Genomic DNA, 25,885 nt, shown 5'->3' with positions numbered 1-25,885 from the left:
CCAGTGGCCAGTAAGCCCAGGGAAGGACGCTCAGCATCACTAGTCATCAAGGAGACGCAAGTCAGACGCCCAGTGAGTTACCGCGTCACAACCACCTGGATGGCCGTGCTTTCAATAAAAAGGAAAGGAAAAGAAAAAGGTTGCCTAGGATGTGGGGAGGTTGGACCTCGTGCACTGCTGGTGGGAATGTGAGACGGTGCAGCTGCTTGCAGACGCTTTGACAGTGTCTCAAAAGGTTAAGCACAGGACGACCACATGTGGCCCAGCAATGTCAGTCCCAGGTAGGGACCCAAAAGAAAGTAAAGCAGGAACTCGAGCGGGTATGTGCACAACAGTGTTCGTAAGGGCACTGTTGCCAAAGGTAAAGGCTGGAAACCACCCAAGTGTCCATCAGTGGGTGCATTGCCAAACAAAAGGAGATGTATACATAGAACGGAATATTATCCAGCCATAGAAAGGAGTTAAATTTTGATGTATACTACAACCTTAATGAACCTTGAAGGCATTATGCTTAATAAAACAAACCAGTCACAGAAGGGCATCTACTGTGTGAGTCCACTTAGGAAGGCCCAGAACGGGCAGATTCACAGAGAGTCACAGGTGTCCCCAGAGGCTGGGGACAGGCCGAAAGGAGAGTTACTGTTTAATAAGTGAGACATTTTGCTGGAGGGATGATTAAAAACTTTTGGGTGTAGACAGTGGTGGATGGTTATACAATATTGTGAGTGAATTTAACTCTACCAAACTGTATACTTACAAATGGTTCCAGTGATAAATAACGTGTAATGTAATTTTACCACAACGAATAAATCAGCTGTAGGTATAGACAGTATTTCTTTGGTATTCAATCATTTGACTCATATTTATTGAACACCTGCAGGGAGCATCCGTGTTGAACACTGATGGAAAGAAAGGTGGAACAGACATAGTGTATCAGCTTCCTACTGCTGTTGTAGAAAAATACCACAAACTTAGTGGCTTAAAGCAACACAACAGTATTGTTTATAGTTCTGTCGGTCAGAAGTTCACAGGGAGTCTGGCTGGGCTGAGATCAGGGTACAGCAGGACCGCATCCCTCCGCAAGGCCCTCGGGAGAACCCGTTTCCTTGCCCCTCCCAGCTCTGGAGGCTGCCTGCGTTCCTCGGCTCATGGGCCCCCTCCCAGCTTCAACCCTGCTTTACCCCACCTTCTCTGATTCTGACTGGCCTGCCTCCCTCTTCTGTTTAATGGACCCTTTTGCTTACATTGGGCCCACCTGGGTGATGAAGGGACTCCACATCTCCACAGCTGATTAACAACCTAGTTCCACCTGCTTCTTTAATTCTCCCTTTCCAGGTAGCCTGTCATATTCACGGATTGCAGGGATTGGGACGTTGCCATCCCTGCTCACCACACAGATCCCCCTGACTTCAAAGATCAGCAGGGGAGATACAACCACAGAACAAGTCATGAACGGTGCGGCCGAAGGGCTCTGAATTGAGGGTGAGATAGACTATTCCAGCTGAGACAGAGAGTCAAGAGATCTTTCTCAGGGACTATTAGAAACCGTCCAGAAATATTACACGGGTTCCCTCTCCGCCAAGGACTCTGGGATTCTCACAGCCTCATGGCACGTGTGACATTCCACATCTAACGGCCAGGCAGGATCCTAAGAAGGCAGCTGATCAGTCAGTGCCAGGGAGCGATCCGGAGTGGCTGCCCAGCGGTCAGCGGGGGGACAGGACAGCTGCTCGACCAGCAGGCCTGCAGGGACCAGCAAGTCTCCGTGTGATCTACAGGCAACTCTTGCTCGTGGTACTTGCTGGTGAACGAGAAACCCAGAGAAATGTGAATTCTGGCGTTTGCATCAAAAGTGAGTGTGAGGCGGACACAAAAAACAAACTGGTTACCAGCGGGGGTGGGGGGAGGACTAGATGAGTCTGGGATTAACAGGTACACATTACTATATATAAAATAGGCAAACAACAAGGACCTACCATATAGCACAGGGAACTATATTCAATTTCTTTAAATGAGCTGCAATGGGAAAGAATCTGAAAAAAAAAAAGTGTGTACATGTATAACTGAATTGCTTTGCTGTACACCTGAAACTAACATTGTAACTCTACCACACGTCAATAAAAAATAAGAATTCAAATAAATAAATAAAATTTTGAAAAATTCATCAGCTGTGCACAGAAAAAGTCATTTTACCACATGTTCATGAAAAAATAAATTTCTGGTACTTAAACAAAGTTAAAAAAAAGTGAGTGTGGGAGGCCTAGAAATAAATGGCCGTCTGGCCCTGTGATTCTCTCACACACGTGTGGCTACCATTTGGGGGGGCACCAGGGTTGGCTCTTGCTCTGATGTCCAAGAAGTGACCTCACCAGCATTCTCACACAAACGGCTGCGGATGGAAAGCAGCAAGCCCCACTGTGTCTTCTGACGTAACATCCTTTTAAAAAATAACATCTTTGTACCCTCAGCAGCTCCAAGATGCTCTTTAACCCCACTGCGGGGCTGTGGGAAACCCTCCTCTCGGGGTGCAGGAGTGGCTGGTGCATCCTGCACCCCCATACGCAGCAGGGCACAAGTCTACGAAGCCCCCAGTACGTCCAGCAGTGGCCACTACCGTTCCCTCCCGACCAGCGCGCTTCACTTTTGTCCTCCACGTCTGTCATCGAATAAATCCACTGGAGACACAATGCGGGCTCAATAAATGTTCAATAAATGCCTGAAATAGGAATAAGCGAAGGACTTCAAGTACCTAAAATTCTTAACCCAGACCTAGGCTGCGGTTCTGAAGGGTCACACCTCTACGACCGCATGCATTTCCTTGCAATGACCTCATGTCTTCACACATCCTTGCTTGGTCAGTTTAACAGACTTGCTGCCGGGCTGTGTGAGCTCTGACTAGAAAAACACATTTAAGGGTATTAGAAAAAAATATCTTTAAAGGTTGCCTTACAAAAACAAGAAGTATTTTCATTGGCCTTTTTGCCTTGGTCAAAGGAAAGCACGTGGGGCTCATGCAGCCTTGCCAGTGTCCTCCCTCCGAGGACACATCCGCACCACCAGATGAAGCTGGCAGCCCGCAGCCCGCGAGCGCGTGCCCTTTCTCTCCTCTGCTCAGTGACATCAAGGGGTAATAATAACCTCCTTCAGGGTGTGGCTCAAGGTCTGCAGGCCCAAAAGACTTCACTGTTTGCCCTGAGAGAATGCCTGGGAGAGCTGCTTGCGGATCTAGACGCTGCCAAGGTGCCACCCCAGATACACGATCCCCTTCAAGTGGAGTGTGTCCAAGGATGGGTGAAGTCCTCAAGAAATCAGCTGCCTCGTAGTGGTTAGATTTTGCATAACTTTTTAATGTCACTTTCTCTTTTTTGTCTTCTCTCTCCTTCCTCCCTTCCTCCCTTCCTCCCTACTTTCCTGCCTTCCTTGTATTTGTTGATTCAACAAATATTATTGAGCACCTACAACGTGCAAGGGTCTGATTAGGAACTGAAGATTCAGCTGGGGATAAAGAAGCGGTCCTTGCTTCCGTGGGGTTTACATGCTAGTGAGAGGGAGAGGTCATGAACATGGGGACTCACCAACTAAGGAAATATCCTCAGATGTTAGACGTGAGGAAGGCAGTAAACAGGGCGCTGTGACAGAGAATGACGTGGGGAAAGCATGGCACTTCTTACGCACTGAAACACGTGTAAACAGGCGGTTGTCTGCAGAAGTGTGAGTAACAGTGAACCAGCCTTTGGGGGCAGCTCCTAGAGGAAAAAGCTCGGGTTCGTCTTCCTGGTAAAGGAGGGAAATGAAAACGTAAAATGCCTGGGCAGTTTACCTTGTGAGGAACCTGGAGAGTAAGGGACCCCCACCTCGTTGATCGCAGTACGTGCAGTGCACCGCGCTGTGCCGGCACACAGAAAACGCTCCAAAAGCAACAACTGATGGGAAACCTACCGACCCTGCCAAACACGTGTTTCTAAGACCAGTTCTTTCTTTCGTCCTCGGTAGAAGGAAATTCAGCCGTCTTTCTTCCAGAGTGATTTCCAGACACCTCTCCATACGTGGCAGACTTGGATGGCTTCGGGCAGAGCCTCCAGGGAGGCACTGAGTCAGGAGTGGCAGCGAGCGCAGGGGCGCACAGAGCGCTCCCCTCCCGGCCTCATGCGGGAGGTCAGACCCCACGGGGACGCCTCTCGGAATTATCAAGACGCCGATGCTGGCGGATTGGATGTTTGGGTAAGGAGTACCTCTTGGGGCCAGATTGCTATTTACCAGAAGAAAATGAACACTCTTGGCTCACCCTGGGAAGGGTTCATTAGGAAAACACAGTACCCAATTATAGCATTTCCCCTCTAGTAATTCATTTAATTGTGCACACATGTCTCCTACTCCATTAGACCATAAGCTTCTCTTGTGACAACTTAAAAAAATCTGCAGGAAGAAGGGGTCAAATCTTGAAGCTGTATTTTCCTAAGTGTATGCTTTGAGATGACAGGTTTCACGTTAACAAAATAGCATTTTCACTCTTTCCAGTAGGTTTCACACTTTTTATTTACTGTTATCAACACTATCATGCTGCTAGGTGGCTTTGGGGTGGCGACAGAAGACTATGGTCAGGCCAGCTCCTGCTATTTGAGTTTGATACTTAAACACATAAGTATTCATCGAGTGTGTGAACAACAAAGCTGCCCTTCCGGCTGGGTGCAGGTCGGACATCTGTACCTGCTGTCGCAGCCCTCCCTCTCCCAGCCAAACTGACTGACCTCCAGAGCCGCCAAACCTTCTGTCAGGCCAGGGGCCAGAGGCAGAGGCCGCAGAGCCCCGGAGATGACCTTCACATGAGCCCGCGGGCTCCCCCTCCCCAGGGCACAGCGCTGGAGGGGCCCTCTGGGCCGCTGGCAGCAGACCACGTTGTGTTCCCAGCTTAATTTAACAAAAAAGAAAATGTAAGTTGAATCCAAATGAAATACAATTCTTTCTGCCTTTTATCCCAGTGATTTCAGCGGGCAAAGGAGACAGAGGCCCTGCTGAGAGCAAGTGAAGTGAGTCCTCAGCTATCACAATGGCTTTTAGGGCAGTGAGGAGGGTGGGCTGGAACGGGATGTAAGAGCTCTCCCCCGGCCCTGCCCCAAAGCCCTGTCTTAGCTTGCAGGAGAAGAGGGGGGTGGTGAGGATGGATTGAAGCCCCACGTCACTGATACCCCTCCCCAGAGGAGGGCTCCTCCCCTGGAAAATCACTGCCGTGAGCAATGGGGAGTCAGAAGATTCCTGAGTAGGGGAGTGGCAGGACCAAAGGAGCATTTAGGAAGCTGAATAAATACTTGTCGAATGAATGGATGATTCAGATTAAGATCAAGACAGAGATACGAATTTGGCTACTTCTGAATATGGCTTTCAATAAAGGATATGAAAAAGGGATTGGGAAATTATATCCACTCAACACCATACCTACAGTTTTAGATTATTTATAGCTTTCTATTTGCTTATTCTTAAGTTAATATAACAAAAGTGTCAAACAGATTTGACTGACGGATGTGAGGAAGCACAGCTCTGCTTTTGCCCTTACTGATGACACATATTCTGGGTGGTAATCTCTCACCGTCCTCGATAAACACGCAGGCAACATGCAGTAATTAAAAGAAGTAACTGAGACGCGTGAGAACAGCCTGCACGGCACTGAGCCATTTGGTCACACAATCGCATCATGTTGTGTCACATACGTCAATTTGTTAGTAAATACGCACAGTGATGTTCGCCCCCGGGTTCCTTCTTCAGGTGGCTGTGCGCCTCCGATGGATAATCACTCCTCCCTTCGTGTCTGAACTTGCTGATTCTCTCCAGGGTGCAACATGATCCAAGTGCTGGACGCATAAAATACAGGACTAAACAGACAGACACAGTCACTGTGGAAGCGGCATTGCTCTGTGCCCCACAAGCCCAGGAATCCTGATAAATTGTATTTTGTGTGACTTACACCAAAAAAGAAAAAATATACTGTGGGTTTATAACTGCATACATTGCTTATCAAATATATTCATGGCAGGACAGAGCTTTTGACTAGGCCGTGACCAAGCTCTCTTGACTGTGAGAATAAAATACTCTGCTTGTAACTGCACAAATCCGAAGATCGGCAGAATTCTCATGGGTTAGCTTCTGCTTCATCGTTTTGAAAACTCATTTCTCTTTCAGTACCCACATGCTTCCAACGCCTGGTGAATAGGTCACGTTCCCGTCCCAGCGTGACCTCCGGCATTGCCGAAGCGGGCAGTGGGCATCTTGCTGGAAGCCATTCCTGCCCAGGAATAGCCAGCAGTAACTTACCTAGATGCAAAACTGAACCACATAAGTACAGCCTTCTTACCCCAAATGCTATGCATCTTCACCTCAGTAGCCTTTTAGCTGAATCCCAAGCGACCCGTGGCCTCCCCAGGACCGGCCCACGGGAGGGCGAGTGTCACAGAGGGTCAGCCGGAGGGGAAGGGGCTGCGGCCAGCGGAGGTGAGACATGTGAATACATTACCTGGGCCCCAAACAGGGCCTTGAAAGGGGTCTGTGCCCACAAGGGGCCTAAATGTCATCAACCTCAAGGTGAGTCGGCCTTGCCAACCAGGGCAGAGCCATCCATCCACAGCACACTCGCGTTTGCAGGCTTGGCGCACCGGGGTGCTGTGGGCCAATGCAGGTTAGTATGCTTCTCGGCTGGCTAACCTCCAACTAGAGTCAGCGACTGAGTCAAATTTTCCTGTTTTATTCCGCAGCCTTAAGGCCTGAGGGAAGTTACTGACCTCACTATGGCGATCGTACACCGCTGAAAGGCATCTGACTTAGAGATGGAAGGCATTGTGGTAAACTAGCTCGCAGGAGACTTGTGGAAGGACCACGAGTGAAGGCGCGGGTGGTGCTCAGACACCGGGAAGATCAGGGGGAGCGTGTTGGGTGCCTGAAGGATCGGCTTAAGGGCTCCCAGCTGCGCACTTGTGTTCTGTAAGGCACTTGCCGCGGGAATGGCGCCAGCTGGAGGCACAGAATACTCAACCAATAAACACAAGGGTGTTTCACTCTTAGAACGAGAAGTCTGAAGGCAGGTGGCTTGGTAATTCTGCTATTTTCGGACTCCGGGTCTTTGTCTCTGTGATTCTCATGGTCAAGAATGGCTGTCACAGCTCCATGCATCATCCATCCAAAGGCGGCAGCAAGAAAGTGTGTGCTTTTCTCCTTTCAGCAAGGAGGAAACATCTTTCCAAACAACTTCCCGTCAGAATTCCCCTTAGGTCCCACTGGCCCACACTGGGCACAGGGTCAGCCCTAGGAGTGAGGGGGACGGGATGGCGGGTGTGCGGCAAAGGGCCGCGGGGGCCCCATGGTGGGCTTAGTCATGCTTCACCTTGCTGGGCTGGGCATACGGCTTCCCAAAGGTAAGGGTTCTCTGTAAGGAAGAGAACAGGAGTGGCTGTTCGGAGGAGACGAACGTTAGATGCAACTGGAACTTCTGGGCTGAATGTCATAAAACTATTCTTCACCTATGAATAATTAAGCTAACAAATTGAGAACATCCATAAACACGAGCTCTCATGTATTTAACCACTGCTCTGTGCCAGGAATGGGTGTGAGCTATTAGCCCAGCCCCGCAGGGGAGATACTATTGGCATTATTTTCAGAGAGGCCAGGGTGCCTCCCCTCCGGGGAAATAAGCAGCTCTACTTGACTTCTCTCATCAAGGTCTTCGCCTTTCTTGAACTTCAAATAAGTTAAACCATATAAAATGCTCTCTTTTGCTCCTGACTTCTCCCTCTCAGCGTCAGGCCTGGGACTCATTCGTGTTGGTGAGGGTGTTCGCAATTCATTTTTCATTACTGCGCATTGTTCTGTTGTTTGAAACTATCACAATTTATTTGTCCCTTGTGCTGTTGGTAGATACTGGGTTGTTTCTAGCTTGGAGATATTGTGAACAGAGCTGCTTTTAACACTGTGACTAATGGGTCTTCTGGTGCAGAGAAGCCCTCCTTCCTGCTGGGTTTACGCCCAGGACAGCGCAGTGAATCTATAGCTCTAGAGGAGACCCCTTAAACCTGCTGGAGATTTCCAAAGTGGCCGTACCAAGTTACACTCCGACGGCAGCTTACAAGAGAACCGCCTGCCAGTGCTTGCTTTTGTGACGCAAGGAGGTAACGGGGGAAGCTGGACAAAGTTGTCAGCACTGGGGGAAGGTGGGCAGGTTGAAATTTTAAGTACGGTGGTTAGAATAGGCTTTCTTTTTTTTTTTTTTTTCTTTTTGAAAAGGTGAAATTTGAGCAAAGTCATGAAGGAGGTCAGGGACTGAGCAACGGAGGTGTGTGGAAAATGTCCTGAGCGGAGGGAAGAGCCAGTGCGACGGCTGCGGGGAAATGCCGGCTGCACTCAAGGAGACAGTGTCCAGGGTGTCCCTCCTTCGACAGCAGGCAGGCGGGGAGACGCAAACGCAGGGCACGGAAGATAAGGAGCATCTGGAAGACGAGCTGGAAGCAAGGGAGCTGGAGGCAGGGAATCCAGGAAGGAGACTGTAATCCTCAAGCGTGGGTGAGGGGCCAGCGCCAGGGTGGGGGCGACGAGGGTGCTGTTGAGAAGGCAGCTTGAGAGGATGTGGTGACTAAGGGACCTGGGGGCGATGACGAGGGAGGAGTTAGACTCTGAAGATTTTATCGCTGTGGTTTCCTTCCCCGTCATCCAGAGGAGCTGACGGGCCCGGCCCAGAGCCCCAGCCCTCCAAGTCTAGTGTCACGCCAGCCGTGGCCACGAGAGGGCTCCCCGCCCGGTCTGCTCAGCATCCTGGGAGGGCAGCTCTGCTGGTTAAATCCAAGTCAGGCTGGTCCCTGACGGCACGTGTCAGGGGAGCTGGGATTTAGGACAGTCGGTCTTCACTGACATGGAACCTGGGAAGGTCTCCCACACGACTGACAAGGACCGCAAACTGGGTCTAAGATGCCGTGATGAATTACAGGGTGCAGGCGCTGGGGCGGGAGGGTGGGGGTGGGGGGCCCGGGCTCCAGGGTCTGACTGTCATTTCCGGCTTGCCAGGGCTCGCTCGGCCAGGCCAGCAGTTACGCTCCTCTCCTGTCCCGGGTGTGAAGCGTGTGTGCGCATACGGGCTAGTGGGTGCAAGTGTATGAGTGTATGTAAGTGAGCACGTGTGCGTGTGTGTGTGAGCACACATGTGCGCGTGCCTGTGCGAGCGGGCTGCGTGTGTCTGTGTGCGCCTGCCCTGCAGGGGGAATGCGAGTGTTTGTTGCTTGGCTTCAGCCCAGAAGGGAAACAGATAATGAGGTGAACGGAAGTGAACTGGAGGGAGTCTGGGCTTCAGCACTAATTAGTAGCTATCAGTTTTGACAAGAGGACGTACACTAGTCGTAAATGAGCAGAGAAGGGAAAACCCAGGGACTGGGGCTGGGCAGGAGGTTGGGAGGCCACCAGCAGCCCCCGGGGCAGGAAAGGCATCTCAGGAGCCCGGTGCGGGGTCAGGCAGGCGGCTCCTTCCTGCCCTTGGGCGCAGGTGAGTGTGGACCCGCCCTGGCCAGCTGCTCTTCGGGCTGGCCCTGACCTCACTCAGGACCACTTCACTTTCTGATGGGCTGACAGTTACCGACCTCCCCCTCCTGGGCAGTCCTCTCACCCCCTCTGCCAGGCTGGCCTCCGTCCACGTTTCCCGGGGACGTGGTCACGGCCGTCTTCCTCACCGGCTGCTGAGATGGCCCCGGCTTCGACCTGTGTCTGCACTGGTCATGGTGCCTCGTCCTTAGGCGCTCCTCTTCTTCCTGTGGAGGGCTGGAGGCAGAACGGCAGAGCAGAAGCACAGACGACTTGGTGGACTGCTGAGAAGGAGCGGCTCCCTGATTTCCAGATGTGCGTATTTATATTTACGTGCAAGGAGGCGGGAAGGCCGCGGGGGAAGGTGATGTCAGAGGCCCCCACGGCAGGTCTTTGCTCGGTGGCAATAGCTGGGGCCCCGTCTGTGGGTGTCCCTCAGGCCTCACTCACGCGGGCTTCAAGGACACGGGTTCAGTGGGGAACGAGTGTCCCCCGAGTGGCCAAAGTGCCTGCCCTGCCTGCAGAGACAGGTCTCCCAGGGGCCCTCGCAGCCCCGCGAACACGCCCCGGGGCGCCAGACCCCCCGTGCACAGGGCTCTGAGCTGGTTTTTTCAAATCTCTCCGTTCACAGCAAGTTCCCTCCACTTGCTCTCTGAGTGGGCGGGGGGCAGGGGGGCTGGGAGGGTGCACGTCCTCATTTCCTTCACAGCCCAGTACAGCTAGGGAGTGGTCGCTTCTCCGCAGGGATTGTTCATGACCCTCTCGTTTGCTGACTGTCTTTAAACAGTCCCTGTTCGGCCGCCCCCTGCGGGCCCAAGTGGCCCGGCCCCAGCTGGTTTTCTCTCTAATGCGGTTCTGCCTTCACAGTTTGCTAGAAGGAACAGAAGTGGGAGTTCTCAAATTTTAGAAAGAGAAAGCATTCTCCTGAGGAGTTTGTTTTAAATGCAGGTTTCTCAGGCCCCACCCAAATCTAAAGAATCAGAATTTCTGGGCTGAGGCACAGAAACTTGCGTTTGCCAAGCCCTCCCCTGTCACCCCCCCACCCCAAGATCCCAGGTCAGGTGGTCCACAGACCACTGGCCATGAAACATGGTGCAAAAGGGGTGCCTTTTTTAATGCTGAGTTTTGAGAGTTCCTTACAAATTCTAGACCCAAGGCCTTTTTCAGATACGTTTTCTCCCCGTCTGTAACTTGGCTTTTCATTCTTCTTACAAGGTCCTTCACAGACCTTGTAAAAGAAGGCTTAAATTTTGATTTGGTCCAATGTATAAATTTTTCCTGTTATAGGTCATGCTTTGGTGTCAAGTCCAAAAATTCTGCCTAGTCCTAGGTCAAAAAGACATTCTCCTCGGTTCTTTTCTAGAAGTTTTGTAGTTTTGTGTTTACATCTGAGACCGTGACCCATTTTGAATTAATTCTGTACAAGGCGTGAGAATTAATTACGTCCAACCACTCCAGCCCCGTTTATTGAGAAGGCTGCTTCTCCCCCATTGGATTGCTTGTACTCTTTAGTCAAAAATGATAATTGGGCACATTTGTGCAGATCTGTATCTGGGCTCGCTATTCCTCCCACCAGTAAAAACTACGTTGTCTCAGCGCTGCAGTTAAATATCACACCTCAACGTTGAGATGAGTGATTCTCCCATTTCAGGTTTGTTTTTCAGAATCGTTTTGGCCGCTCCAGGCTCTTCCCTTCCCGTATACATTTGAGAAGAAGCTTGTCTAGGCCTGCAAGGAAGCTTGCTTAGATTTAGATAGGAATTGCATTAATATGGATCAGTTTTAAGGCAGGATTTTTGTTTGTTTGGTTTTTTTTATTTGTTTTTGCAGAAGATTTCACAAAAGCAATTCTGAAGTCTTACCCGGTCAAGGACTTCCTGCATGAGGTATGTTTTTACTTCCAGCCAACACGGTCTCTCTCCTGGTTACAGAGAAGACACTCTGTGTGTAAAAGCTGGGGCTGTATTTGGCTTCAGATTCACTAATGGACTTTGTTCTCTCCTGGAACCTGGAATCTACGCAGACCTGTAGGGGTTCAGAATGCGCCTCCCCCGAATGTGTCACTTTTATGTGAGGATTATTCTGAGCTAAAGGCAGTCAAGACCCTGCTGGCTCAGGAGGAACCACTGCCCCTCCCTCAGCTACCCAGAAGAATTTAGACCGGAGAATTTCCCCAGAAAAGAGTTATTACCAGAGACAAGCTTACCTCCGTGGCCACATCTACGGCAGAGCACACACCTTAGCACCAAGCACTTGCTCTTCTTGTTGGAAGGTTTTTCTCTCTTTAACAGACTCAATGCTTTATTTTTTTCATACTTTTAGTTTTTACTTACTTACCTTTTAATGGAGGTACTGGGGATTGAACCCTGGGCCTGGTGCACACTAGGCACACGCTCACCTCTGGGCATGCTCAGTGCCTCGAATTGGCTTCCTCAGAGCCCACTGTAGCTTCCTGGGATTCATACACTGTCCCGAGGAAAACAAAATAGAGGTGTCTTAAGAGAAGGAGGGTGTACTTCCCCAGTCTGTGAGAACCATGTGCTTCCTTCGGTAAAATCGATCCTCCCCTCTACTTTGCCGGAGCAGGAAGCCTGAGTGGGCGTGAGGGGCTGCTGGAAATAGGCCTCTCGCCAGCCCCCTCAGGGCTATTCAGAGGGCGGCGCACTGAAGGGCGCGCGCTGACGGCCTTCACCCTTTCCCTCCCTGCTCCTCGGTGTCCTCTGTGCTCCCTTCCCGCTTCCTCCCCACAAGGGAACCAGCTCTCAGCATCAGATCCTCCTGTCTTGACATCGTTTCCTCCTGGTCACAACCTGAGTTCTCCAATCTGGTTTTTAGTCATTGGCCCAGATACTTGGCCTGGTAACTTGGGTTTCAGTTAACACCAGACGAAGTAAACTCAGTTCCCCTTCTGTCCTCGTCCAAAAGTTGGCCTCAAACTACTTCAGAAAAATCTCTGCCTCCTCCCTTGGCCAGTCTAAGGTAGGCCTGCTCCTTCAGTGCGAGGTTCACACTGGCTTTGTGAAGGGCGTCACAGCACACAGCTGTGAGCGTTGTCAGGGAAGCGTTTGACAAGAAGGACCATGTATCCAAAATTTGCCCTCAGCACGTGGGACAGTTTGGGGCATCTCCAGGTGCTTTCAGGAGTTCTTTACCTGAATTTATAGAGGCAATGAAAAGATTTGTTGAGAATGACTAACCCCTACGTGCTGAATGAGAACTGTTTCCAGTTCACTAAACAGTTAATTACATCAGTTATCATTTAAATATGGTATCAACACAATCAGCTTCAAGCGTGTGTTGTAACTTAAAACGCCTCCATCCTGGGAATTAATTACAGCCTTAGTCAAATCTGGCTCAAGAAATGACTATCCAAACTCAAAAAAGACTTCGTTCCCAACTCCTTCCCCATCATCCTCACTCTGTGCCATTCCCCAGCTTCTCCGAGGTCCTCTGCCATGTTCCACTGGGGTGGGTCCTCCTGGATGCAGACTGCAGTGCTGTGGTCATTGGTTCCACCACCTCAAGAGCTCACCGCGCTGACAGGCATGTCCAGAGCCTGAGGGCTGGAGGCCAAAGAAGACAGGGTGGAGCGCTGCTGAGCTAACGGAGCAGCTGTGTCACCCTTCTGCTGTCTCTCCTTGGACCAGGAGTGCGCACAGCTGCCTTGCCTGGGGTTACGGAAGCTCGTGGGGCAGGGCTCAGGACTGTGGGCATAACAGCGCCTGCCCGTGGGGCCGAGCCCCCTTCCATCACCGAAGCAAAACCACAGCCATCCTGCCCCCACCATTCTGCCCAGTCCCTCACCTCCTCTTAGGCTGCCCCGACTCTCTCCGCTTGCTTTCTGCCGGAGGAAGAAGGGATTTCTGTGGGGATGCGCAGAGGAGTCCTGAGCTTTCCAGCCACGCTGCTCCGTCCTTCCTTGCCCCAGGCTCCAGCGGATTGCAGAGAGTTCTCAGCTCCCGGCAGGGTGGCGGTTTCCGGTGGGGAGCGGCCGCTGCTTCTTTCCGTCCTGCTCTCTGCAGAAGGTGGCTCGCTGCTCTCTGCAGAAGGTGGCTCGCTGCTCTCTGCGGGCTGGCAGCTCCCACTGAGGTCTGCGTGGGCTCTGTCCCTGTAGGCTGCAGGGATGAGCGTGGTTGGGAAGTCCTTGGCTTCTTGGTAGTGAGAAGATTTCAGACTGAGTATAAGCTGAAACAGGTTTTCCCCTCCGAGCTGAGGCCTGTGCCTCCTGAGTCGCAGTAACAACGCCCCCCCAGTGGATCTGGGTCGGGCTGTTTAACAGCTTCAGACCCGCTGGGGAGGTGGGGCTCTGGGAGAGTGGGAGGGGGTGCTTTCTGTGACTCCCGCCTGCTTCTGTAACCTTGACAGCGCAGCCCTGGTTGGGCCCAGCGCCTCCTGTGTCCTCTCCAAGTTCCCTCTTCCTTATAAAACCCAGCTGCCTGTTGGGGCTTCTCTCCCCGTGTTTACGGCTGGTAACTGACTTTCAGCATTTCCCAGATTCCTGTCTCCTCCTTCATTTAGTGAGGAAATGATTGCCTTTCCTGTTTTCCATTCACTTCACGTATTAGCTGCCATGTTGTGCTGATTAATGGCCCCTTAAATACGCAGGTTATGCCCTTGCAGTTCAAGGGAGCGTTTGCCCAAAGCTAGGCAAGTCTCACATCACAGCCAAGTTCAAGTGCCTGGGACCGGGGTGGACACCTTCCCGCTCAGTCTCATGGCTAATGTCTTAAACCTTTTAGTTGTCGATGTCAAATCTAGGTTTCTAAAAGCCTTCTGTTATTTAATTCCTGCCAGGAATTAATTAGTTTCCTTACAGACTGCCTGCCAGGACCACCCTGAATGGTGACAGGTGGGGGAAGGGTGTGGGGCTGTGCCGAGGTGTTCTGTCCCTAAGACTTGAGCTACACCAGGTTACAGAGGCTGCCTGGTGAAGTCTGAAAGACGGCAGGCCAATAACGAAAAGATTATTTTTGTGACCTGTGAGGCTGGTGAAGTCGAGCAGAAGAGAACCTGGGGAGATGAAGAGAGCAGCTGAGGGTCGAGGGTCAGACTGAGTGAAGGACAGGTGGGCTGAGGGCCAGCTGAGGCTCATCCAGCCACACCTGCCCCTTATCACATTTCGGGGTGCTTCACTGGAGGGGGGACATGTTCTTAAATGACTGCTGTTAGTCATCTGTCGGGCTCAGCCCCAAGGTGCGCTAGGATTTCTCAAGAGGAGGGGCTTACTGGTGGCCATCTGTTGGAAGCAGGTGTGTAGAGCGACGCTGGAGGACCGTTTTTGAAGCTGCCTGGCACGGGGGGCAGACTGTCCTTGGGAGAAAGGGGGAGAAGAGCACGGCTCCTGGAGGCAGATGGCCTGAATTCAAGTCCCAGAAGCACTGCCTGGCTGTGTGATCCTGGACGAGGATCCTCTGTGCACCTCAGCTTCCTTATGTATGAATCGAGGTTAATAATTTGGGAGAGTCCTTTGGCAGATCTGTCCTCAGAGCTTAGTGGCCTGGCCACTGGACTGGGGTCTAGGGTCAGGGGTCTTCTTATGAGATCGATTGGCAAGGGTGTGAGGGAATGGCAGGCCCCCACCTAGGTCATTCAGAAAAGGGGGCCCTGGGGACACCAGGCAGCACAGGAGCCCCCTGGGGGCACTGGATCCTGGCTGAGGTTAGCAGCAGACAGGAGTCTGTCAGCTCTCAGGTGTCGTGCTAAGGCCCTGGGGCCAGCAAGGACACTGGACTACACAAAGTGAGTTAGGCCCTGCCTGCTTCTCAGGCCTGGCATTACCTCTACGGCTTCATGGAAGGCAGACCCAGGCTCCACTCTGGAGTTGCCAAGCTGGGCACATCTGGAGGTTTGGGTGGGAGTCTGGTGAGCTTTACTGGATGACCACAGGCTCTGACGGAGGAGTTAGAGTCAGCAGAACTGGGAGAGATGAGGTGGAGCTCACACTGGAATCAGCCTGCAAGCTCTCACATCTCTGGGGGTTGATTCTGACTGTATTGGTTTGCTAGGGCTGCTGTCACAAAGCCCCACAAACGGGGTGACTCACACAACAGAAATTTGTTGTCGCGCGGTCCTGGAGGCCGGAAGTCCGCGGTGAGGCCTGGAGGAGGCTCTGTCCTCGGTGCTCACAGGCTTGGGACGCACCTGCCACCTCAGCGTACCCTCCCCCATCGGCTTCCAAGTCCACGTAGCGCCCTCTCTGTGGTGTGTCTGCTTTTGGGTCCAAAGTTTTCCTTTTTATTGGTGACCATGACAACATTGTCATGGAGCATAAACTCACTTTAACTTGATTCCCTCTGTAAAGTCCCTGTTTCCAGGAAAGATTGCATTCTGAGGCACTGGGGTCAGGGCTGCAACACGTGTTCTGAGGGACGCAATCCAGCCCGGAACCCCGACCACACGGGGACTGGCTGGAGACAGAGGTGGGGCAGGAGCCATCGGCGGGTTCAGGATTGCTGAGGAAGGACCTCTCGGCTCCTCCTGACATGTCTCCAGACTCTTCAAACAGCACTGGGACATTACAACTCCCAGGTGTAATCAGGAGGCCCGTCGTGAGAAAGCAGCAGCTTTAAAAACGGAATTCTGCTAACACAAGGTGGGGGGGGGGGTCCCAGAGAAAGGAACTAGCATGCCTACGAAGAGAGCCCTTCGGGGAGTTCTTGCCTTGATGGACCCCAGGCGGCTGAACCCCGCGGGAGGGACGAGCACGTAGCAGAACGTGCAGAAGGAAGCTGAGAGTGAGACGCCCGCAGAGAGCCCCAGGGCAGTAAAACGGCCTTCGCTTCGCAGAGTGAGGAGGCCAGGTGGGGGAGAGGTGGTGGGTGTGGACCAAACTCCCCGTGAGCATTTCGCTGTACAGACGTGTAGCCAAGGATCGTGCTCAACACCTTAAGCTCCCACAGCGTTCCACATCAATTGTATCTCGATAAAACTGGAAAAAAACAAAGTGTGAGTTGAGCAAGTAAAAAAAAAGAAAAGTAGTGATTTTTGTTTTAAATAATCTTCATTATAAAAAATACCAAATAAGGAGGAGATAGTGCACGGGCAGAAGACACGTGTCAGGAGATGACAGTGGGCAGCTGTCCACTTTGTTCTGACTTCTATAATAGAAAGAACGACTTTCAAACCATAAAGGCAGATCAGAGACGGGTGAAGAGGAAAGGCAGCCGAGTACGGACGGACCGACAGACAGAGCTCACCTCGCTGTCCTAAAGCAGTTCAAAATTTTACCCTGGACTCAGGGTTGGCAAACTTTTTTCTGCCAAGGTGATATTTCAGGCTTTGTGGGCCACGTGGCCTTGGCTGCAATTACTCAACTCTGCGTTTGTAGAATGAACGCGGCCACCAACAATTTGGAAATGAGTAGGTGTGGCTGTGTTCTAATGAGACTTTATTTATAAAAAGCGGCAGCTAACCAGATTTGAGCTGGCCTGTAGTTTGCAGATCCCTGCACTGAAGCAATGACAACCCCAGAAAATGAAAAGACTCGCCTCCGAGGGTCCCTACAGGGAAGAGGGAGCCTCTGGACCCTGGAGAAAGCCGAAGACGAAAGGGGAGATTCTGAAGGCTGCAGTCCGCTCGCCTTCACACTTGCTTCTGACGCACTTTCAGAACAAGTGAGCAGATAATCCTATTCAGCAAGTGTTATGCAAACACCCACGTCACACTGTCTAAGTTCTCGGTGGTAAACACAACACAGACGTGGTTTTTGCCCTCAGGGAATTTTTGGTCTCAAAGAAGAGACCAGAGGAAATGAAGTGACTGCAGGCGTTGGAGGTCCTGGAAGGGGAGGGATGAGGGGAATGGCGTCAGAAAGGGGATCGAGCTTGGTTTCAGGGGTCAGGGGAGGCCTCCCTGGGAGAATGGAGACTCACAGTTCGAGTGACTAGCCTGGAAAAGGGGACAGGCTGAGAAAACGTTCTGAACAAAAGGAGGGGATTGTGCCAAAGCCCAGTGGCAGGGAGACTCCTCAGGCAGCGAGATAAATCGAAAAGGGTGCGACGGCCAGAGGACAGACGAAGAAGAACGGGCGGGGCCAGGCCAAGCAGCGGGCGAGAGGCCTTTCCCCGACACACACGAGGCTCGCAGTGCTGGCCGAAGTGGGGATGAGGTGATCGCGACCGCTCTTTGCTTTTGGTCAGCTCCTAGCGGCTCCTACGTCGTGGCCCCCTTTCCGGATGCCCGCGAGCTGTTCTTCCTGCTTCCAGTCTCAGTTCCCTCAGCTCACTGCCTGGCAGACACATCTCTAAAATTCAATCTGATTGTATCACACCCAGGCTTAAAACCTTCCGTGGATGACCGCGGTCCTCAGGACTTTGGACTTTAACAAAGCATTCAGTTCAGTCTTTCATAATGTCTCTGGGAGCAGTGGAGATGAGCTAGTTCTTTATTCACTGTCACCTCTCTGGTGTCGCATGCGACCAAAGGGAGCCTAGGGGGTACAGCCGGATGAAGAGGGCAAGAGGGAGGCCGCACTCGTCCTGAGCAGTGCGTGCTGCCGGCCCCCGTGGTCAAGCCTGGCTCTGGCCTCCTTGGCCTTTGAGCTAACCAAGACCCAGTGCTGTCTGAAGTCCTGCCGGGAGAAGACTGGCCACGGTTGTGCTGACCGCCAAGCAATTCAGTTCCAGTGGAAAATAGCAGAAGACTGGGACCCTGGCCCACAGAAAGTCCGCAGAGCGGCTCCTGCCCTTGTGGTGCTCTTATAAGAACCCCAGATCTGCCCACACCACTCCCCCAGGCCCTCCAGCCGTCCTCACAACAGCGTCCGAACCCCAGGCCACGGCTCACACGGTCTGATTCTTGCCCTCTCTCCAACCTCGCCGCTTACACTCACTCTGATGTTTACTTCTTGAGGGTAGAAACCTTTTCTTGTGCCCCGCTGCACCTGCAGTGTTGGTAACGGAGCTTGGCATACACACTCGTAACTGTTGAGTAAATGAATCCAGACTGGGCTTCCAAAGAGCTGGCCTGAATTCACACAATGGAACCTCTCATCACTAAATTCTTCAGAATCATCTTTTTAGAAACCCCATCCGTGTAGCCCCTGATGCTTTGGAAATACAAAGCCGTGGTTTGATGAGTGAGAGGACAGCTGGAGAAGTGAAGGGTAGTGCCGTGTCCAGTTCAGACTCCTTGGGGGAACTGGGCTGGGAGGATGGAATGACCCAAGTTGGACTCTGCCCAGCACGCCAGGCTTAAGTTATTGGGTAAGAGTACATTAGAAAACTGAATTTTGGCAGCTGACAAAATATTCTCTTTATGTGGAAGTCAGTGCCCGTGGATTTAGTTTCTTCTAAAGGCTGGCTTTCTCTGTCAGGGGCAAGAGATGATGCTGTGAAGGAGCCAGGATTTTGCAATGACAGCAGCAGCACCAGGAAACCCGTGGGTGGTTGTGCAGGGCCCACTTCTCAGCACCCGTTAGAGCCGGGATGTGATGGACCAGATCTGCCTTTTGTTTTGCCAATATTTGGTCTCTCCATTTGGAGACTCACCACCCATGATCGTAGCTGACTGTATTCCAACATCCATGAGCCTTGGCACCCGAATCAGATACCTGTGGACAAAAAGAAGCCAGTTAGTCATTCCTTTCTTCTTCCCCTCTTCTTCCTCCACTATTTAACTCTCCCACATTGTCAGCGAGTGAGTCAAGTGTTCAACATGGTTTCCACGGAGGCTGACTTTGGAAAAACCAGTCCAGTCCCTTAGACTGTTTCTCAGAGAGTTCATCACGACATTCTGGGATGCTGAAAAGGTCTTTTCTGTGTCAAGCCGTCCGGGGGGAGCTTACACCCTTTTGCCCACGTTTGGAAAAACAGATGGAGGCCAGGGTGCTCACACAGCAGGATGGGAGGGAGAGCGTGGCAGGGTGTAGGCGTGGATGTGGGGAGTGCAGGGTGTGGATGGGATGGAAGGTAGGCTGCCAGGGAGCAGTGAGAGGCCTCCTCGTCGGAACTGCTCCATGTTCCAGCAAGCCCCTAAAGCTGAGAAGGAATTGAAACAGGGGAGGCCTTCCCTGAGGTATTTATATTCTTTGCTAACAAGGTCAGAAATAATCACCTTTACTGTGAATCCAAATAGAGTGTGTAATGCCAGTCACGGTGGGGTTTGGGGGAAACCGCCCCCGGGTGCCTCCCCCCGAGCCTGGTCTGGTGCCCACAACCCCTGCTCCCACCCTTCTGTGTGTGGAAGTCCTGAGAGAATGCTGGTATCCCATGTGGGGGGGGGGGCAGTGGGCAGGAATGGGGTTGGTTTACCCAGCTGTCAGCTAAGAATGCAAGCGGTTTTGGCTAGGAAGTTTGGAACGGGGCTGGGGAGGCGAGGTGCTGTCACGCTGGAGAGCTCTGGGCGGCAAGAACAGCGATGAAGACACCTGTTTGGGGCCGGCGAGGTGCATCGGAAGACGAGTGGCAACATGTGTGAGCGACAGCGTGGCCATGGCCCGCCTCCCCCATTCCGGCCTCGTACAAGGGTGTCTCCTGCGGCCACTCTGATGGGAAACGTGCAGGGAAGGGAGCTGCGGGAAATGGAGTTCAGCCTCCCCACGCTGCCCTTATCAAGCCACCACTCCAGGTCAGCTGCTTCCAGGCCCTGAGGCCTTTCCGTGTCACCACCTCACCCCCCTCCAAAGAGCCTTTTAAGTTGTTTGTTCACTCGTCCTGTTCCAGCCTGCTTTGAGTGTTGGCGGCACAGGCCTCGAGCAGGGCTGGCTAGGGCGGCAGGCAGCGTGGAGGGGAAAGGCTTGCAGGTCAGCGTCTTCTAGAGGAGACCCCACACGAGGTTCAGCTCCAGCTGCAAAGGACAAGGGTCTCAGCCTTGGGGTGTGCGCCCCCGGGAGGGGCATTTTGCTTCTCATTGCCCCTAGCCCTCCAGTGCCGCCCCCTCACACAGCCAGCCGCCAGCTCCAGGGGCGCAACCTCTGTCCTGCACAAAGCGGCCTGACCAAGCAGGAGGGCTGCGAGTGGGCCACAGGACAGCCCTGCTTCCCTCGCCAGGCGTCAGCCTTGAAGAATGAAAGATGTTTCCAATCCAAGGTTCTGGAGGAGGCATCTTTTTATAGTTTGTCCAACCACTGGACGTGTAGCTCTGCCCTTTGAATCAGCTGCCGACAGCTGCCTCACAATTTTTTCTTCCTTTTCATTTGGGAAAGACAAGCCAGGGCAGTCTGCCTGGACTTCACAGATTGCTCTCCGGCGAGCTCAGCTCCGGGTCTTCCTGTCTGGAGCCTGAGTGCTCCTCCACGTGAGGAAAGCGGGCGCTGAGAGGAGGAAAGTCCTCCGAAAGCATTAGCGCAGGGCGCCTTCACCATGGTTTGGAAGGGTTACTCTTTTTCTTTTTGAGGGTCAGCAAGGCATTTCAATGAGAAACTGAGCTTGACAGAGGGGGATTTTGGGTGTGTGCATGTGTGTGTGTGTCTGTATGTGTGCGTTTCAAAAAGGAGGCAATCCAAGCACATTTGGAAAGAACCAGTTTCCCGTCAGGGTGGAAGGCTGACTGTCGACTGGCTTTGGCTACATCCAGCCCGCGAGCGCATAACAAGGACTTGCCTCATCAGGACGCCCTGACAGATTCACATCGACTCAGGGTGCTTCTTTGTTTCCTGCTGCCTGTCGTGGCTCAGTTCCGTCTGCATTAGCACCCCCGGCCTTTTACTCCGATGACCCTCGAGCTTCTGCTTTGATCCTCACTGCCTGGCACGCTCCTCGTGGTGCTATTGTGGGATGGCTGGGTGGAGGTGATTTTGGACTCTTCTTCCAGTTTCCTTTTCAGCAGCCAGTGAAACGCTGGAGGCATGTAATACTTGTGATTAAAATCGCGGTGCAAAGCACAACTGGCCCACCACTGATTCTGCTAAGAATCCAAAAAAAAGAGGTGAACCAGTTGGCTGAAGTGCACATACACATTGTCTTAGAGGCTCTGATGTAGACAGCATGAATCTTCATTATGTGGTGGGCACTTTGGGCTACTTAGCGGCCAGGCCTGCCCTGCATATACCTACATCTGCAGACCCAACTCAGAGCAAACCTGTACCACCTAGGAAATCTGTGTTTGTGTTCCTGGATCCTCACTGATTCTCTCTTACCTGCATCCCTTTCTCTCCTCTCTAGAACTTCATCATTCTTAACTATTTTTTGCAGCATGGAATAATGCAAACAATAATAGTTAATGTGTGTCACTTACTGGGCATGTAGAAGCCATTGTACTGAGCACTTTACATGAATTGAATAATATTATCCAATAAATATTTACATAGGACGTATTTTATATTAGAAAAGTTTCCAGGTGCTGGGGGTGCAGAATAAAGCAGACAAAAATCCCTTCCTTCAGGGAATGTACATTCCAGAGAGAGATAAAGAGAATTGAAAGAGTAAAATACATGATATAAAGATGATGATAAATGCATTGGAGAAAAATAACAAGAGGCAAGGTGCTGGGAAGCACTGGTGAGGGTGGAGGAGGCGGACGGCCGCACCACAGCTGAGCCACGTGCCACCTCTGTGAGACAGCTAGCGCCGCTGCCCTCAGCTCACCGACGACGAAACCGAGGCTTCCACTGTCAAAACGCTTCCTCAAGAATAAGTCTATCAGCCATTCTTATGCCCGAGTCCACCTCTCCCAGAAGCATTTGCTGTGACTTGCTTCCTAGCTGGAGAAGGCAAAGCAGCTGCACACAGGTAAGGAATTACATCACCAGTGGGTGTGCCGGAAGTGCGAGGGAGAGGAAAGGCCATGCTGCTTGTGGCTCAGACGTCCCCAGTGGCCCCGTCAGCCTGTGGCTCATACGTCCCCAGTGGCCCTGTCAGCTTGCTTACCTGGGCTCCCTCTGAGCTAGAACAGCCCTCTGCATGATGCTAGGCAGGGTTCCACAGCCACAGAAAAGACTTTCAAAAAATCTCAGCCAGTTTTTAAAAATAGACTTCATGTTTTAGAGCAATTTTAGGTTCGCAGCAAAATTGAATGGAAAGTACAGAGAGTTCCCACACCCCCCCCCCAACTGTCGACATCCGGCTGGTCTCTTTTTTTACAAAGGGAACTTCTTTCCCTCCCTGTTGCTTTCTCCTGAATTAAGTCTGGGCTGCAGATTCAAATACTCAAATACTATCGCTCACTGGACGCTGACGCCCCTCACGCACACCTGCGCGGCCTGCCGTTCTCTTTTGCACGGAAGACCCACTGCCCGCAGAGCAGGACAGGACTCACAGGAAACTTGGACGGACAGATGGCTGGGTTCCTGAGTGCCTGCAGGGCTGTGAGCTGCTGCAGGTCTGAGGCCATCTCTGCCTCGCAGCCCTGTCATTTTAAGCAACCTTCTTCTCCTGGCCAAGGTTATGCATTTTTTTCTAGGAATCTCTCAGTCTTGGATTTCCCCTTTTGCTTTTCATTTTCTCATTGTGAGTTGGCTCTTCTTGCCCTCCAGACTTGCCCAAAGCCTCCTAATTGAATGTGGAGCCGTGACAAGTTCTCGCTGGCCACCATGTGCTGAGTCACAGTTCGTGTCGTTCCTCACTGGCCCCACTGCCTTTGGGGCTGATGCGCTCGCCCCGGGGCCGAGAGGAAGCAGCGGCCGGCCAGACAGCCACACCTTCGGACAGAGCCGCATCTGAGAGGGCTTCCGGTGAAAACGGGTCATCAGCTAGGCGGGTGGGAGAGGCACGGGGTGGGGCTGGGGGTGACATCACCCCGATCTTTCCTGCCGGATTTGACAGAGCTTGACTTTTGAGGGAAAAGGAGGTGAAGTCATTGATGAGCTTTCTCCACTGAGGAGTCAGGGGACGAGGTCACATCTGGGTTTGTCTTCAAACCCGGAGAGGAATGAGCTCATGCTGCTGTTTCCCTTATTCTGCGTCCAGGAGTGAGGGGAGGGGCATGCTGTGTGAGGGTGTGCCTTGTGCGAGAGGCTGGGGAGGTCTGGAAGCTCTTGTGCCTCCAAAGGCAAGTCTGTCTTCTTCCCTGAAGAGCTTGCATTTCTCTGGGAGCAGCCCTCCCAGGGCAGCACAGTGCTGGGCAAGGCCTAAGTTCTGCTCAGGATGTTAGAGCAGGCAGACCGCTAGATGTGAGCAGAGAAAGGGGATCCCAGGCCAAATGGCAGAAAGTGGGCAAAAAGGACAGAGGCACAGGGCCAAATGCAGGAAACCCCGCATCATGCAAACAACAGGGGCCCCTGGGCGACAGAGAGAAGCAGGAACCTCGGGACTGGTGGCAAGTAACACATTTTGGGGTGACAAGTGCCCTGGAGGCCGGCAAAGAAAGGTGGGAAGAGGCAGGGATCTCCAGTGTCTGAATGTAACCTTTGGCTCATTATGCCCTCATTTCAATAAAATTGGCCTTGCAGATGAGAATTGCCCATCATGCACTGAAGCCGTGACACTTCCGATCCAGACTAAATAAGGACAAAAATCCCTCCTCCCTTCAGGAAGGTGGAGCTGGGATGAAAATCAGCGAATACGACCCCAAACCCTTCCCTCCCCAGTGAATATTCCGCCCACGCATTTCTACAATCTGTGTAGCCAACCTGCCAGAGAAACTCAGGGCAGCCGCTCCCCTGAGCCTGCCCGCCTCCCCTTGAGAGTGTAGTCTGTCCCTTAATAAATCCTCACCTCACCGTCTTGACCTCCGTGTCTCGCCTCTGAATTCCTTCCACAAGGAGTCAAGAACCTACTTGCCGGCAACAAGGACACCTAGGGCCACACCGCAACTTTCACGGGCCCCTTGCTCCAATAAGAAAAAAGAAAAGAAGACTTATTTTATGACTATGTTGGTATAAAGATAGTTCAGGCCGGAATCATTGTCACGGAAGTATTATTGTATTCATTTTCTTCTGATTTTAAGAGAAAATTAAACACTTTCCTGGGTCTCTAAAAAGTTTCATGGACAAACTGGCCCTGAGGTCAGGGTGCTCCTCCCCTTCAGAAAGGAATCTGCGGCTGGAGCGAGAGCACAGAGGGCACCACCAGCTCCCGCCCTCACTCTGCCCAAGTGGGATGCTCTGCCGGGGACAGGGCTGCGAGGCCGCACAGAACGGCAACCTGCCTCCCCGTACAGACGGGGCACTGAGCAGAAGCAAGGCGGCCTGCCAGGCCACAGGCTGACTTCAGAGGACTTACTTCCGGCGACGGCGACGTAGGCTAAGCACGTAATCCACCCCTGGGCGGACGCTAGCCATTTCCCCAGCAAAGGCAGAGAGCCTTGAGGGCGCGATTTGGAAACCCAGTGTCCCAGGCAATCAACCTGTGTTGAGGAAACAATATAAGGCAGGAGTGACCACAAAAAATATTCACATTTGTTCATTGAACAAGTATTTATTGAACATCAAGGACGTGCTAAGCACCAGGCCTTGGGAGACACAAGTCCGGTCTTTCCTGAAACTTGTATAAATATTATAGACTGTACTTTTGAATTCTCCAAGGTGTCCACTTATAGCCACGGATAAGTCAGGAAAAGGGGGAGGGAGAAAGCAAAATGTGCCATGCCATGCCTCTGGCTAGCAGTCTGAAATGCGTCGTCCCTTGATCCTCCCCCACCCCATGAAGCCCGAATATGCAGGTACATCCATACCTCAGGTAGGAAGCGCGCAGCAGTCGCTACGGGGGCCACATCGAAAGTGCGATCGCCTCTCCAAGACACGCTCCGCAGCCGGGCACGGCAGCCAGCGGCACACGGAATTAGGTGTGTGCTGGGCAGGACAGTTCTCCAAACAGAAGTCGTGTTTCAAGGAGCAAACCTGACTGGGTCAAAATCCTGGGATGTACAGGACAGGAATCTCTGACCCGCAGAGTCTCCTTGAGGCAGGCACCAACGGTCTGGGCACCTGCGGTTCCCACACAAGGAGTCCAAAACCACAGCACCGGAGCCCTGGACACAGCAAGGCGCGGCCGGGCCCACGGAGGGGCTGTTTGCTTGTGACTTGTTTTGCCACGTCCTGGGTGTGTGCATCACTGGGGACACAGGGAGCTGGGTCCCAGGCATTCACAGGAGCCAGGAGTCCAGCAGTTTCTGGATGAGCCCCGCTGCCCCCGAGGCGGGGCTGGGTTAGTGTGCTGCTCCCTCAGAAACGTGAGATTGCTCATTCCTTTTACACCGTCTCTGCCACAGCACCCACTGATCCCAAATGTTTAAAACGTACTTAAAAATAATACCAGCAGGTGTGCTTCTGCACAGGCCTCTCATACTGCGCTGGTTTTCCTTGTATCCCGAGCCTCACGCATGTCCCAGTGCTGCCCGCCCAGGCTTGGTCAGGCGACAGTAACTCAGCAAAATAACCTGCTGAGACCCAGCTGCCATCGTGTGCCTAACAACTAACCTCCATTTCTGCGTCTAAGCCCAGGCCCCATAACCCACCCAAGTC

The 25,885-nt window shown here is 52.4% G+C and overlaps 2 long non-coding RNA genes across 7 annotated transcripts; one reads left to right on the top strand and one right to left on the bottom strand.

Moving 5' to 3' along the window:
- The first annotated feature begins 9,010 nt into the window (after nt 1-9,010).
- Nucleotides 9,011-24,080, top strand: LOC135321984 (uncharacterized). Of its 6 annotated transcripts, none has more exons than XR_010382143.1 (4): nt 9,011-9,511; nt 9,782-9,861; nt 11,377-22,865; nt 22,958-24,080. It is a non-coding gene; the product is annotated as an uncharacterized LOC135321984 (long non-coding RNA). The 6 variants fall into 6 exon arrangements; XR_010382142.1 differs by having other exon boundaries at nt 9,759-9,861; XR_010382145.1 differs by lacking the exon at nt 9,011-9,511 and having other exon boundaries at nt 9,762-9,861; nt 11,377-11,432; nt 14,796-22,865.
- Nucleotides 18,984-24,764, bottom strand: LOC135321986 (uncharacterized). Its single transcript, XR_010382147.1, has 3 exons — nt 24,645-24,764; nt 24,138-24,252; nt 18,984-19,096 (listed from the first exon to the last, which is right to left on the bottom strand). It is a non-coding gene; the product is annotated as an uncharacterized LOC135321986 (long non-coding RNA).
- Between the last annotated feature and the right edge of the window lie 1,121 nt (nt 24,765-25,885).

The sequence above is a fragment of the Camelus dromedarius genome, chromosome 9 (genome assembly GCF_036321535.1).
Source record: "Camelus dromedarius isolate mCamDro1 chromosome 9, mCamDro1.pat, whole genome shotgun sequence".
Lineage (NCBI taxonomy): Eukaryota > Metazoa > Chordata > Mammalia > Artiodactyla > Camelidae > Camelus > Camelus dromedarius.
The sequence above is the reverse complement of the archived record's forward strand: the minus strand, read 5'-3'. Positions and strand labels throughout refer to the sequence as shown.